This window comes from Castor canadensis, chromosome 3 (assembly GCF_047511655.1).
Source record: "Castor canadensis chromosome 3, mCasCan1.hap1v2, whole genome shotgun sequence".
In the NCBI taxonomy this organism is placed as follows: Eukaryota; Metazoa; Chordata; class Mammalia; order Rodentia; family Castoridae; genus Castor; species Castor canadensis.
The window spans coordinates 19017863-19031669 of record NC_133388.1 but is presented as its reverse complement, the minus strand read 5'-3'; the positions used below and the strand labels follow the sequence as shown (position 1 = coordinate 19031669).

Genomic DNA, 13807 nt, shown 5'->3' with positions numbered 1-13807 from the left:
GAAGGTGAAAGGAAGTGCTGTCCACCTGAGGGGCTTGACTTTGGTTCTTTACTCACTGGCACTGTGGCCTCAGGCAGAAATTCCTCCAAGTCCCACCATCTCCACCTAAGAGATGAATATGGCATCTGCGTCCTTCTGTTTTCTGTTTCTATAACAGAGTACTTCAGGCTGAGTACTTTACAAAAAATACAGGCTTATTTTGGCTTATGCTTCTGGAGGCTTGGAAGTCTGAGGACATAGTGGTGGTGCCTGATAATATGGTGGTAGAAGATAAAACATCGTGAGTGTGTGCAAAAGAGGTGACTCACAAGGCAAGAGGCTCTCTTGGTAACTTACCCAGTCCCCTGAGAGTGACAACTCAATTCTTCTCAACAACCTCATCACCTCTTAAAGGCCCCATGTCCTATGTCCCATGTCCCATAATGGCAGTTAAACTGCAACATGAGTTTTGAAGGGGCAAATCATACTCAAATCACCGAAGTGCCCATCCCTGCCTGGCCTAACACACAGGGCCTTTCTGAGCACAAGATGTGGTGCACTTGATGGTGCTTTGTAAACTGTAAAGAGCAACACAACGGGGGGATCCTGGAAAATGACAGTGAGCTGGTCGCCATTGACCTCCATGCAGGAACAGTCCTAGATGAGGCCACGGCCCCAGCTGTACATATGGGATCTGCCCCAGCTTCGAGATAATCCGGGGCCATCTATCTCCAACCCAAGCATTCCAGAACCAAATGGATCATCATGACACAGACTGAGTTGTAGTTTTGTCTGGATTGCGCAAAAAAAAGTATTTCGTAAGTGCCCATTGATGCACTAGCTAAACTAGAGGTTCAGCAACAACTCAATCGTTTGGTGGAATCACAAAGCACAGATCCAGAGTGAGATTCCTCAGTCAGCTGACTCCCACCACATACTAGAATTAAACCCCAAACTGGATATTATAAAAGGAATTGCCCATTGTTTTTATGTATTTCTCTACTGCTTTGTAAAAAGAGTGTTAAATACAGCTCAACCTTTTTCCTTATCTCACCACTACCAGCATGATCCCGCTGGGTGTACAATCATAGAACCTGTTCTACCACTTGTAGCTTTGAGACTTCAGGCAAATTATTTAACCTCTTTGTGCCTCAGTTTTCTCAAGTTTTAAAGAGGATTGCAAGACAGAGTTAATTAGGAGTGTGGCGACGTTAAGAATACAGAATCATACTTAAGCACAACACATGGATTTGGAGATAACGGTGGTGTCCTCTGAGATGTTTTTGTTCCTGCTCAACTCCTGGCTAGATTCCAGATGGCTGAATTTGCTGGCAAAGTGAGGCTCTCTTGTGTGGATAGAAATTCCTTTTCGGGCCATGGAGAATGTAACCAAGGTCCTGACAGGACTCACCATACCAACAACCCAAGCCTAGCTGCAAGTGTTCCCTTCTAATCAGAAAGGGCCTTGGAGCAGCCTGGAGGAGACTAACATGAGTGAATAACCAGAAGTGAGGCAAAGAACAGGGCCGTGGTAAAGTGCTAGGTTTGATCCCCAGCACTACAAACAGACAAAAAAAGCTTCCCTAATCCTCATAAGTGATCAGCTGCAAGCACAGACCAATGCCCAAACCCACCAGGGGTTTACACTATAAAAAGAAACTTGTAGATGCCCACTTTGGAAAATAAAGTGTAAAAGATAAATTAACACACTGAGACAAGTGAGGCATGTTGGCTCATGCCTGTAATCCCAGCTACTTAGGAGGCAGAAACAGGAGGATTCAATTTGAGGCCAGCCTGGGTAAAAGTTAGCAAGACCCTATCTCAAAAACAAGCTGGACATGTTGGTACATTTCTGAAATCCCAGCTAATCAGGAGGTGGAGATAGGAGACTCACAGTTCAAGGGCAGCCCAGGCAAAGTTAGTGCAAGATCCTATCTGAAAAACAAATGGAAAGCAAAATGCCTGTGGGCATCTCTCAAGTGGTAAAGCAAGGCCCTGAGTTCAGTTCCCAGAACTGCAACAGAGCAAAACAAAATAACCACTGGGACAATCCCTAGTGAACATTCAGAAGGAAGAGCCAACTAAGACACAGTGGCCATTCCACCCTTGGTTCAGTGAGAAGGAGATAATGGTGGGAAGAGCCTTGGGCCATCCCTTGTTTCAGTGCCTAGAAGGACAATACCAAGGAGGTGAGGCACCTACTGCAGAAGACTAGTCCATTTTCTTAGGAAGTACATGGGGTCATGTCATCACTTTTACTTGCCTGCTCCAGTACAGCTCTGTATCTAGAGCTCTGTCTATAGCACTGAAGACATATGTTACAGGCAGCACAGGGCCATTAAGAAATAGCTCAACTGTCCTTCAGGTGCCCAGTTATATTATATTCCCTACCTACATGAAGTTAGGTGGGGTCACGTGACTAGCTTTGGTCCATAAAATGTGAGTGAAAGTGATGTGTCACTACTGGACAACTGCACAAACCAGCACTAGCTTCAGCATTTTGGGACTGTTCCACGTGCCTCAATCCAGGGACAAGAACAATCATAACAAGGGACAGAGTCCTCAGGCAATCCTCAACAAATACGTAGAGTGAGCCTGATGTAAACCTTCATTATTTTACGTCACTGAATTTTGGGCCACCAAGAAGTGACCTTCTTATTCTGAGATAGTCACTAATTGTCAAGTGTTCAGTTGTATTAAAATAGATGGTGCAGCCATAGGGTCCACAGTAGTAGGAACTCACTGAGGGTGTGAGTAGGATTTTAATTATGAGCCAAACTCCTTTTGAAAACGTAAATTAGGGAACAGAGCTCTACAACAATCCTCACAATCCCTCAGAGAGGTTAATTTACCCTGGTTCCTTTTTTGATTCCAGCAAACATGAGCCATTAGCACCTGCTCCAAAAGTATTGTTCACCCATGGAGGTGGACAGCCATCACTGTCACAAACTCCAGTTTCTGATGTGGAAGGTTTCATGCATGACACCCTTTATTTGTTCTTTTGAGAGACAGTCTCACTATGCAGCCAGGCTAGCTCGGAACTCACCATCCTCCTGCCACTCCATCCAAAGAGCTGGGATTACAGCTGTGTGTCACCACACTCTGGACATGTTCATCCTCCCAGAAGCCAAATAGGAATGTTCTGTTCGCTTTACTTCCCCTGTTCAACTTTGGAAATACAGTTCTTTGAACATCACGGTGGATTGACACCCACCAGAGTCAGTCTCACTCCCATTAGCTCACGCCCCCAAAGGCGTAATTCAACTCATCATTTTATTTAATATGTAAAACATGAGCTTAGGACAAAACTGCCTCTACTAAAATAATCCACAAACTAAGTCTTTGGCTTAGGATAGCAAGATACATTAAAACATGTACGTCTTACATAGTTGCAATGCAGTCCTAGGAGAATCAACTGCACCATAACTGATAAAATCATCATTTCTACAGAACAGGCCCCATGGACACAGAGGCTGTTTACATGAACTCACTGAGTCAATCATTTTGGGTCAGATTTATTGTTTTAGCCATTATTACTTTTTTAAAAAAAATTTATCATCAGTACCAACCAAGCCATTTTAGTGACCAAAATAACTATACAATGATCTAGCTCCTGAGGTTGTTAAAATGACCTGGTCAGAGTCACCACTGGCAAATCAATACAATGCTCAGAAATAAATATAGGGAGAGGAAGTATAAACAACCAACTCGATGTCAAGGCCAAAGGACCTGTTTACCATCCTATCTTCACCCCAATTCACGCCTATGTTCTGATTTCCCAAGGTGCTCCAGGCCAATCTTTAAGTGCCTTGATGAATGTGAGGCAGAATCAGTTGGATGTAACAGTCAATTAAATTATTAATGAAAGAACTGTACCAATAAAAGCATCGTCCTCTTTCCTGTAGTAATAATTATCACTGTAAGCAATGCAAATTGAATAAGAATCATCAGCGCGGTTCAGAGAAGCTAACAGTTCTCGACAATCACACCAAACATCTCTGCTCAAAGTTGTTTAATAAAAAATAGCAGCCTGTTGACATTTCTGTTTTGTTAAGCACACAGACATCCAGAGACTACATTTCTGTCCCAGGTAGAAAAACTAAAAGACATGGAGGTTGATGACACAAAAGTAGAACCAGTTATAATGCTGGTAATTTAGATAAATCCATATCCCAAGAAATTCTACATCAAATGTCCCAGAATTAAACAATGTAATTTATGCATGCACACGTGTACATATAAGCATGTATATTTCCATATACATTTGCATTACATGAATTTATATATCAATGAATTATTGTAACTAAGAATAGTATTTCAGCTACACTCATATGGGAATAACGTTTATACATTATAACAAGCCATCACTACTTAAAAGCTGTTATTGAGCAACTAGCTATCCACGACACAGCCACACACCACAGCTCTAGACAAGCAGGTAGCAGACCATTTCCTATTTACTGATGGACACTGGAGAATCATACAGTCCTCCAACAGAACTTAGTATATCCCTACCAGTTTACCCAAGACTGATTCAGGAGACTTGTCCATTCACCGGATCAAACTGTCACAGGGAAAATCGATGAAAATCTAATTGGTGAGTAATTCTGACCCTCCGGTGGCTGCCATGAGCAATTTCCTACCTCTTCTTGTTCACCTGGAAAACTATGGCTCACCGTGAGATAATGGTATCTTGTGGTATTTGGAGGGGTGGAGGGAAGAGTCAAATGCAGTTAGGTTTCCTTAGCTTCTAGCAGGAATAAAGCAAAGGCGACAAATAAGTTTCCACTACTTGCTATCAGATGTGTTCCTCTCACAAACAAACACACCTTGTACTAGGGTTTGAGCATTTGTTAAAAGTCCAGTTGTTCAGAGGCCATTTGGCGGGGCTCTGGGGAGATACGCCCTTTCCAGAGGCCTCTCTCCACCCTCATGACATATTTGTTATAGCAAGTACGCCAACTTGAAGGTCACCCTCTTGCAAGAGGTGTCAACTTCAAAACTGCTCTTCCTCTTCAGACTCCCGGGAAGATAGCACTACTCTGACTTCCAGTGGTTTCTCTGAGCCAATTCTGTCCTACTAAACCCAAACGTTCTCACTGATCCTATGCTGATACCACCATTGGTGGAGCTCTGAGCATGGCTCTGAAGCAGGGTCCTAAGGACGCAATCCTGGGTTAATATTCCAATATCCATTTCAGGAGTCCCCATGCAAATTCGTAGTGAGAGTAAAATCAACGTGGCGCAAAAATATGTGCGGTGGAGGGGGACAGGTAACATGCAGGTCTGCTGGCCCAATATCGCAATGTCCCCCTTCCTTTGCAGGAGTTAGGTGGGCCACATGTCACCCAGGAGATAAATGTGTGACTGCACATTTTTAACCCAAAGCACTAGGAACAGTTGCCTGTTTGGCTTTTCAAATGCCTCCCCCTCCTCCTTAAATCAGGAAGAAAGTCTCAATTGCTGGTATGTCTCTAATACTTGCTAATCTTTTTAATAAGAAGGATAAACCACAGGCTTTGGACCTCCAGTAAACAGCAGTAGAAGCCTGGAAGGAGGAGGGAGAAGGCAGCAAGAACAGCACAGAGGGAAGGGACAAGAGGACCCAAGGAAGGGTCCCCAGACTTTGATTTCATACAGTCATGTGTCGCTTAACGAAAGGGGTATATTCATTAGATGATTTTGTCCCTGTATGAACATCATACAGCCCACTTACACAAAGGAAGATGGTATAGCCTACCAAACACCCAGGCTACACGGTGTAGCCTTTTGTTCTGAGGATGCAGACTTTACAGCATGTGACTGTACTGAGTCCTGTGGGCAGTTGGAACACAATGGTAAGTGTTCGTGTTCTGAAGTAGAAACAGGAAGGGTACAATATAAATATGAGGGGACAGGAATTTCTTGGCTCCAATGTAATCTTATGGGACATGAGATTGGTCACTGAGCAAAACACGGTTACTAGGCACATGACTTAGTTTTGGGGACGGGGGACACTGACAACTTTTTATTTTGTCAACTAATGACATCACGACCTTGAAACTATTCTTCTCACATTGCCTTAGATTGGGGATGGTCATCTTCGAACACTTCTGTGCATATTTGTTTAATGTTTGCTTCCTGCAGACTTGTCAGCTCAAGGGGTGACTTGGAATCCCTTCTGCCGCTCACACAGGAGGCTCCTGTGAAATGCACCAGACCGATTCATGATCTTTTCTTTTTTTTTTTAAAGTGCTGGGGAATGGAGCCCAGGGTCTCACAAGACTAGGCAAGTGCTCTACCGCTGAGCCATCCAGCCCTTCTGCATCTCTGATCAGGGAATTATTTATTTCTCTTTCATTTGAGAATGGTTTACACTTCCTTATCTTTCTTCAGAGAATTTCTGTGAAATACTTTTTCTAAGGTGTTATAAAGCCAACTCAAAAAACCCTAAAAACCAAAACACATACACACATACAAACAAACAAAAAACAAAAACAAAATAAAAAGTCACCCATCAACACATTCTACATAGGCTTCATTTCCACCCCCATAAGAAAGTAGCATATATTCTTCCAATGAAATTGAATTCTACCAAAAGGGGGAATTCACACTTCCAGCCTGAGGCCTGACAACAGTGGCTGCGAGCACCAGCATATCTGCAAAGAGGGAGAATGGCTTCCTTTACAGGTAGAAAGAAGCAGAAGGAGCCAAAGACCAGACTTCCATCCATTCATCTCGAACCTCCTCTCCAGTGGCCAGAATGACTACAGAAGAGAACTAACCTGCCGGCTCTGGGCCAGAACCAGGGCCTGCAGCAACAAAGAAGGATTTAGGTCAGCTTAATTTCTGAATTCCTGGAAGACAAAGACCACATATATTAAAATGGCCTGCACATAGCCCATTTGCCATATGTGAATAGGCACCTCGTCAATTTTTTATGGCAACCATGAAAATATTAAATAGAACAATAGGAGGGGAAATCCTGAGCTAGACATAAAATTATCAGAAAAACTCCCTTATCCTTCAAGAACAGACTATCTGGCCTCTGCATCCCTAGTAAGCAGCTTACAAAGGGCTTTAAACCAAAAGCCGTTTGTTGAGTGAACAAGTGAATGAATTCTTGTATTCACTTTGTTATCTTTTGGTCCACAAGAAATAGATTTAAGTTAAAAAGCTATTTTAATCTCACAATGATCAATCCACACCACACATTCTTAAGTAATCATAACTAGAATAATAATTACAAGAGCTATCATAGAATGAGTATTTACTATCTGTCAAGCACCATGCCAAATACTTTATAAGAACTATTTAATTCTCATACCATCTCCGTCAGATAAATTATCATTTTCCCCTTTTTACAGGTGGGGAAATGGAGGTTCAGAACTCATTACCAACATCATTCAGCCAGAAATGGAAGGACTGGGACCTGGGACAATGGTTGATGGCTTTCTCCAGCCTTACCCTGGGGATCTTGGGTCACTTCACTAAAATCAACTCTGCCAGATGTGACAGCTTTTAAGGTCCATATACTTTATTTTTTTATTTTTATTTTTTGGCGGAACCGGGCTTTGAACTCACAGCCTTGCACTTCCAAAGCAGGTGCTCTGTGGCTAAAGCCACACCTCCAGCCCATTTTGCTCTGGTTATTTTGGAGATTGGGGGGGGGGGGGTCTCATGAACTATTTGCCCAGAATGGCCTCAAACCTCCATCCTCCAATCTTAGCCTCCCAAGTAGCTAGGATTATGGTCATGAGCCATCAGGGCCCAGGCATTTTAATGGTGCTGCCAAAACTCAGACTATCCCCTCTTTCCCGGAGCCACTGATGTTTCATTCAGTTTGAAAGTCCTTTTCAGGAGCACTGACCTCAGTCCTCAGGTCTTGACCCCAGGACAGCTAAAGACCCGATGGCGAAGTCATTCTGCTCCATGAGCTAAAAGGTTCCTCTGGGGAAAGTGAGTGCAATTCCAAACTGGCTCATGGTGAGCCAAAACTCAGAGCTTGTCTTAAATAAAGCAAACTCTCCAGAGTCCCCAAACCCTCTGGTCTGCTAGAGCTGGGATGACAACGGGGAAACTCTGGTATGGAAGCTCCCCCTATTCTTCTGGGGTCTTGACCTGCATCTTCTGTAGCTCTCAGTCTTCAGATACATAGAATAGAAATCACAGCTACCCCCCAAAATGATTGTGACAACCGAGAGAGAGCCAAACTATGCTCTGAGAAACTTAAATGCCTTCTGAATGAGGATGCTGACATACAGTGCAGGCTACAGAAGATCACAGTGGGCATTTGTAAGACCGAAGTGTGCACCCAGAAATTCTCCCTGTTACAGGTACATATGAATTCCATCCCTTGAAGTGTTTCCAGGAAACACCTAGAACCATTAACAAAGGTGCTAACTGGGCAGCCAATAGGAAAACTCCCTGTAGGTTTATGAATCGGTTCCCTGAGTCCTTTGTTTTGTTTTACCATTTGGGCCCCACTTATGACTCAAGCATAACTTTCCCTGGTAATAAGTAACTAGCAACTGAGATTAATTGCCCAATCTTAATTGCATTTGGCTTGTTTGCCCCTCATGTTGTAAGGATGCTGGGAATTGTTGCTGGTTATCCTGAAAGAGCTTTGGTGTCTGAGCAGTTTACGACCCTAAAATACAGGGTTCTAGCTTTCTAAGATGCTCTTGTCTTTAAAAATGACTCCGACAATGAGGCCATCACAGGAGACCAACCTGAGCTGAGTGCTGACTGGTCTTTACACCCTGTAACACGTCCAGCTGGCTCTGCATCCTGAGGCACGGAACTCCATTTTGAACATGGGTTTCCTTTTCCTTTCTGGAGTCTCTCATTTTCTCTATTGTGTTCACTTAGAGGGGGAAAAGACCTCATAAGTGTCATTTCACATTCGAAGCAATTTGCTATAGGCAACTACACCATTACTTTGTACAAATAAATTTACATAAATCATTAGTGGAATGTTTTATCTTGGCAACACTATTTGGTTCCCAGAGCACAAATTAAATGCATGCTTAAAGCAGAATATTTTAAAGTTATTCTTATATTGTTTATAAGACAGGATTAGAAATTTCCATCTAATTTTTCTTTCATAATGGAATTCCTTTAGCTTTCTTTGTGTATTTATAAACCACATGTGTAATTTTCTGGGGGCTTTCTCAAAGCGAGCAAGCCAGTAGATGACTAGGCCGTATTTGGCTCATTTTTCAGCTACACTTCCCTTTGATTCTAGGGATTTCGGTTGTGAACTCTGATTAGGAAGGCCAGGAACCAGGGAAATTACAATATCCAGTCTTGTGAGTAGATAGCTTTTTGTTTGATATTATTCTGCATATTCTGTAAGCTAACTGGTTGGTTGGCTTTTTTTTTTTTTTTTCTGAATAAACAGATTTGTAAATAAACTCTCTGAACTCAATTTCTCCTGGCTGTTGGTGTTGGGACTGGGCCTGTTTGGATTAGCTGCATGGCCCATGGCAAGACTTTCATGACTAGAGTTTTACTTCACCGCAGATGTCAAACTAATTTTTTTCCTCTATTTAAAATGCAGTGGCCAGTGTTCAAAAAAGCCACCCTTGTCAAGTCAGGGTAGGGAGGAGTGGGAAGGGATGGAATGGGAACTCAGCCGTAATCCTGCTATTTGACAGCTCTGGAGAATCACATGGTGACCCAAAGTCTTGTTTTCCATGGTCCAGCACTAGAAAAGCCTGGCCTCACTACTGAGGGTTGTAACTTCCTAGCAACATGTGATCTGAGGACATTCTCAGGCCGGTGTCAGGGAACTGGGGTGCCATATGGCCGGAGGGTACTCAGGGGAAGCAAGGCAGCCCCTCTGGAAAGCTCAAAAGGATTGAGTCGGAAAGATCTGGGTTCAGATCAAAGCAGCAAATCAAAGCCACTCCCAGCTGTGTGAGCACAAACAACTCAAACCTTTCTGGAGCCAGGCACATCTGTAATGCCAACAATCAGTTAGCTGTGGCAGGAGAATGGTGAGTTTGAAACCAGCCTGGGCTACACAGTGAGATCCTGCCTCAAAACAAATACCTTTTTGCATCCCTGTTATCTCATCTTACACTGCAGAGATGTGTGACCCCCCCACCTTACATCCTTATTTGGGGCATTAAGAAGCAAGTCTAGGCCCACGTCTGACTCTCAGAAAAGTCTCAAGAAAAGAAGCTAACATGAGGTGGAGGTGTGCTAATGATCCCTAGGTATCGTCTAACCCAGGAGAGGTCTAGCTGTGAAAGTGGGGACTGCTTGGTAATTATACTGGGTCACCTGGAGAATGTTAGGAGCGGCCCAGGTATACTGGGACTTGTGTGACCACCCTGCCTTTGGCCCATCACCATTCAATAAAGAAATCAATTTTTTTGGTAATAATCCTATCTTACGATCTCACATCTCATACTTTTGAAAGTTCATTCAAATATCTTATGTGACTCTTTCATAAGTGACGTGGGAAAATATAGGACTGTATGACTTACCCCTTAAGGAAAAGCAAATGAAAGCAAGGAAAACGTATAGGCCTTCCCACAGTGGCCCATGTTGCAGGCAGTGGGGACACACATAAATCCATTCTACTTCCTGGCAGAAGTAGAGGGGTCATGTGAGTAATTCTGGGCCATGGACTGTGGATGTGGAAGGAATCTGGGTCCCTCTAGTCTAAGGCATTTAAGGATGGATATGAGTTCTCAACTCTGTTTTCACATACTACAACAAGCAGGAAACCAGGTTTGGAGATGTAGCTATTACAAGATGGAAGGGACTTTCAACTTCAAAACACCAATGTAGGGCAACCACACTGGCCCAGTCCAACTCTGAATGATTGAGAAATAAACCTCTGTTGTACTGAGCTCTGAGATTTGGCATGCACTTTTTAGCCTACTGTATTGTAGCCTTGTATTGTTCAGTCAAAGAGTAACATTTGAACTCACAACTCCAACATCTACCAGGGGTTCCATTTGACAGTATCATAAAATCCTATCAGATCGGGAAAAAAATCATTGCCAAGATGAAATGTTTTAGCTTACTCGTCATAAGCTTCAATGTTTAGTTGATTTAAAACAAAATATTTATTTGGTTTAAAATAAAATAGTTCATATCCAGTGCCAAGGAAAGAGAAAAAGTTCCAAAATGCAAGGTTCATTTTAATTTAATGCTGCTCTGTTGCAACATTTAGGTTAATCCAAAAAAGGTGGGTGCCTCATTTTAAAGACAAGAAAAATACTGCATATAGGTTGCCGAAATGAAGTTTCCTCAATGATGTTCCTAGATTTAACGGAAAGTTACAGGGTTAAATGGGAAAATTGTACTGAATGTGGAATGATTCACTCTCTCAATCTAGAAAATTTCCCCACCCCATTCCTCTTTTTCCTATTCTAATCCTATTCATACTTCAATTGTATTTTCTTATTGGGGGAAAAAGTCCCACACCTCAAATTTTGCAAATGCTTGTGTCACATAAGCATTGATGGGGTTGCCAAACTTCTGTAAAAGGCAATTTGGGAACTATTTTATGGTTTCTGTCATACCTATCCAGATCTTTCATCATACTCCAAAAACTGCCACTGTGCCTGGATGAGGTGGCTCAAACCTCTAATCCCAACTACTCAGGAACTAGAAATTGGGAGGAGGTCCAGTGGAGGCCAGCATAGGCAAAAAAGTAAGTGAGTCTCCATCTCAACCAATAAGCTAAGTTGGTGGTATGTACCTGTCATCCCAGCTCTGTCATCCCAGTGAGGTATAAATGGGAGGATGGTAGTCCAGGCTGCCCAGGCAAAAAAGCAAGACCCTGTCTGAAACATAACTACAAACAAAAAGGGCTGGAGTGTGGCTCAAGGGGTAGCTGCTGCTTAGCAAGCACAAGGCTCTGAGTTCAAACCTCAACCCCCCCCCAAAAAAATGGCTGCCATTGATAATCCAGTGATGTTCCAATAAAACTTTACTTAGAGGCACTAAAATATGAATTCTATAGAATTCTTATGAGGCACAAGATTTTGGTATTCTTTTCATTTTTTTTTTTTTACAACATTTACAAATATAAAAACCCTTCTTAGCTTGTCTGCTGCGCATCGACAGGGAGTGAGTACGCTGTCCTTAGCTATAGGCAGAATGTAATTGGTGACCCCTGGCCTAGGCAAAGAAGAGGTGGTGACACTCTGTCAGCCAATCAGTGCAGCAAGACGGGAAGAGGACACAAATACTGTCCCTCTAGTTCTTCATTGTCCTGCTGGCTGGTGATCAGGGCTATGATTCCAGGTGGCCGGAGCCCTCAGTGAGCCAGGGTCTGGGCTCTTGGGCACCCCAGCAGGCTCAGGCAGGCAGTGTGGCCAGGGCACCTCTGACTAGAAGAGCAGAGCCTCAGCTGGCATCTTTAAGACCAGAGCAGCAAAAGTTACATTTGCCTGCTAAAGCAGACTGATAAAAAGCAACACTGGAAAAGAGGTGTAGGCAGGATTTGCTGACCATCCCCAAATTAATCAGGGACTGACTGTGGCCCTAGCTTTGGCTTTAACTTGAGCTTTCAGAACTTTCCAGAGACAATCTTCACATCAATTTACAAACTCATGCTCTAACCCTAGGCTTACTACCCTTCACAGCTCAGAGTGGCACATTGTAAAGGCCAAGTGCTGACTTCAAACAGATTCTGGTTCATCTGGGCCTTGTGAGGCCATGTGTGCCAGGCAGCGCTTGGAGGGGCAGGAGGCAGGCATGCAGGTAGACAGGCAGAGAGAGGGTGTGGACAGGCCCAAAGAAGCAGAAAAGACCAATAAGGCAGCAGCCAAACCAGAGTTGGGCAACAGTGGCCATTATCCCCAGAAAGATAGTGTTTCCCTACATGGCTCTGCTCCAGGATCCATCCTTAAGGCACCCAGGCCCTGAGGAGAGGGGTGTGTCTGGATCTGATTGGGACCAAGGATTAGGGTCCTCCAAACACTGTACTCAGGCAGCCAGGCCCTCACCTCTAGGCTCACAGAAGCTCATCTCTGCCTTCTCATTAAGGCACAGTCGTCACCCTCTTCTCTGCCTGGCCAAGTGATCTTCAGAGAAAAGTTGCCTGAAGCCCTTTCCTGGCCCATTAATTCTTTCCTAGTTATTTCAATCTCAGCTCTCCACATCTTTCAATTCCCTGAAGCAGAAGACTATAGCTAGTGCGCAGCACTGGCCTAAGCCCAGCTCTACCACTTCCCAATTCTTCTTCAGCAAGACTGGGCACTCCCTGAGGATAGGAACCAGCCTTGTACCTTTGTACTTTTTAACCCCCATCTGCCCCAAGAACACAAAACTGGTAATTGATACTGCTTACTGAATGCAACAAAAAGGTACAACATTAGAAAGATGAATACAATTAAACACAGCACTCTGGGAAAGAAGAGAATTTAAAGGTACTAGGGTAGATACTAGTTTCTATAGGAAAATTCCCAGCAATGTTCCAGTTGCTTTGTGTATCTAAGACACACACCAGAATTTTAAATACAGATGCAATTCAATGTTTTCAATCATCTTAATGCCTCAGTTGGATTGACCCCATCATTAATCTGATCAGCTGCATGAATTGATCATTAAGAAGATGGGGGAGGCTACCAATGGAAGGAGAAGCAATCAATTTGGCATTTGCATTTAAATGTAGCTTTGGCATTTCATTGACTCAGTGCGATCTACTAAGGTGTGGTAGCCAGGGAAGGGGCTGCTGGATGTGATTACCTGAGTCTGAACGGGTCCAGGAAACTGAGGTCAGCATTGCTCCTCACAGAAAGGACAAAGGTGCCTCCATAGTCATGAGACAATGCTTCTAGAGCCTGGAGGAGAGGACCAAAAGGAAGACAGGATTAGGGGC

The 13807-nt window shown here is 43.5% G+C and overlaps 1 protein-coding gene across 9 annotated transcripts in view; it reads right to left on the bottom strand.

Annotated features, from left to right (window-relative positions):
* The window catches only part of Foxn3 (forkhead box N3), a 373081-nt gene that overhangs the window by 254970 nt on the left and 104304 nt on the right, over positions 1-13807 (bottom strand). For all 9 annotated transcript variants that reach the window (XM_074067353.1, XM_020158930.2, XM_074067352.1 and 6 more), the window contains one exon: positions 13675-13769. The gene's annotated coding sequence lies outside the window, so the exon portion shown is untranslated. The remainder of the gene's footprint in view (positions 1-13674; positions 13770-13807) is intronic.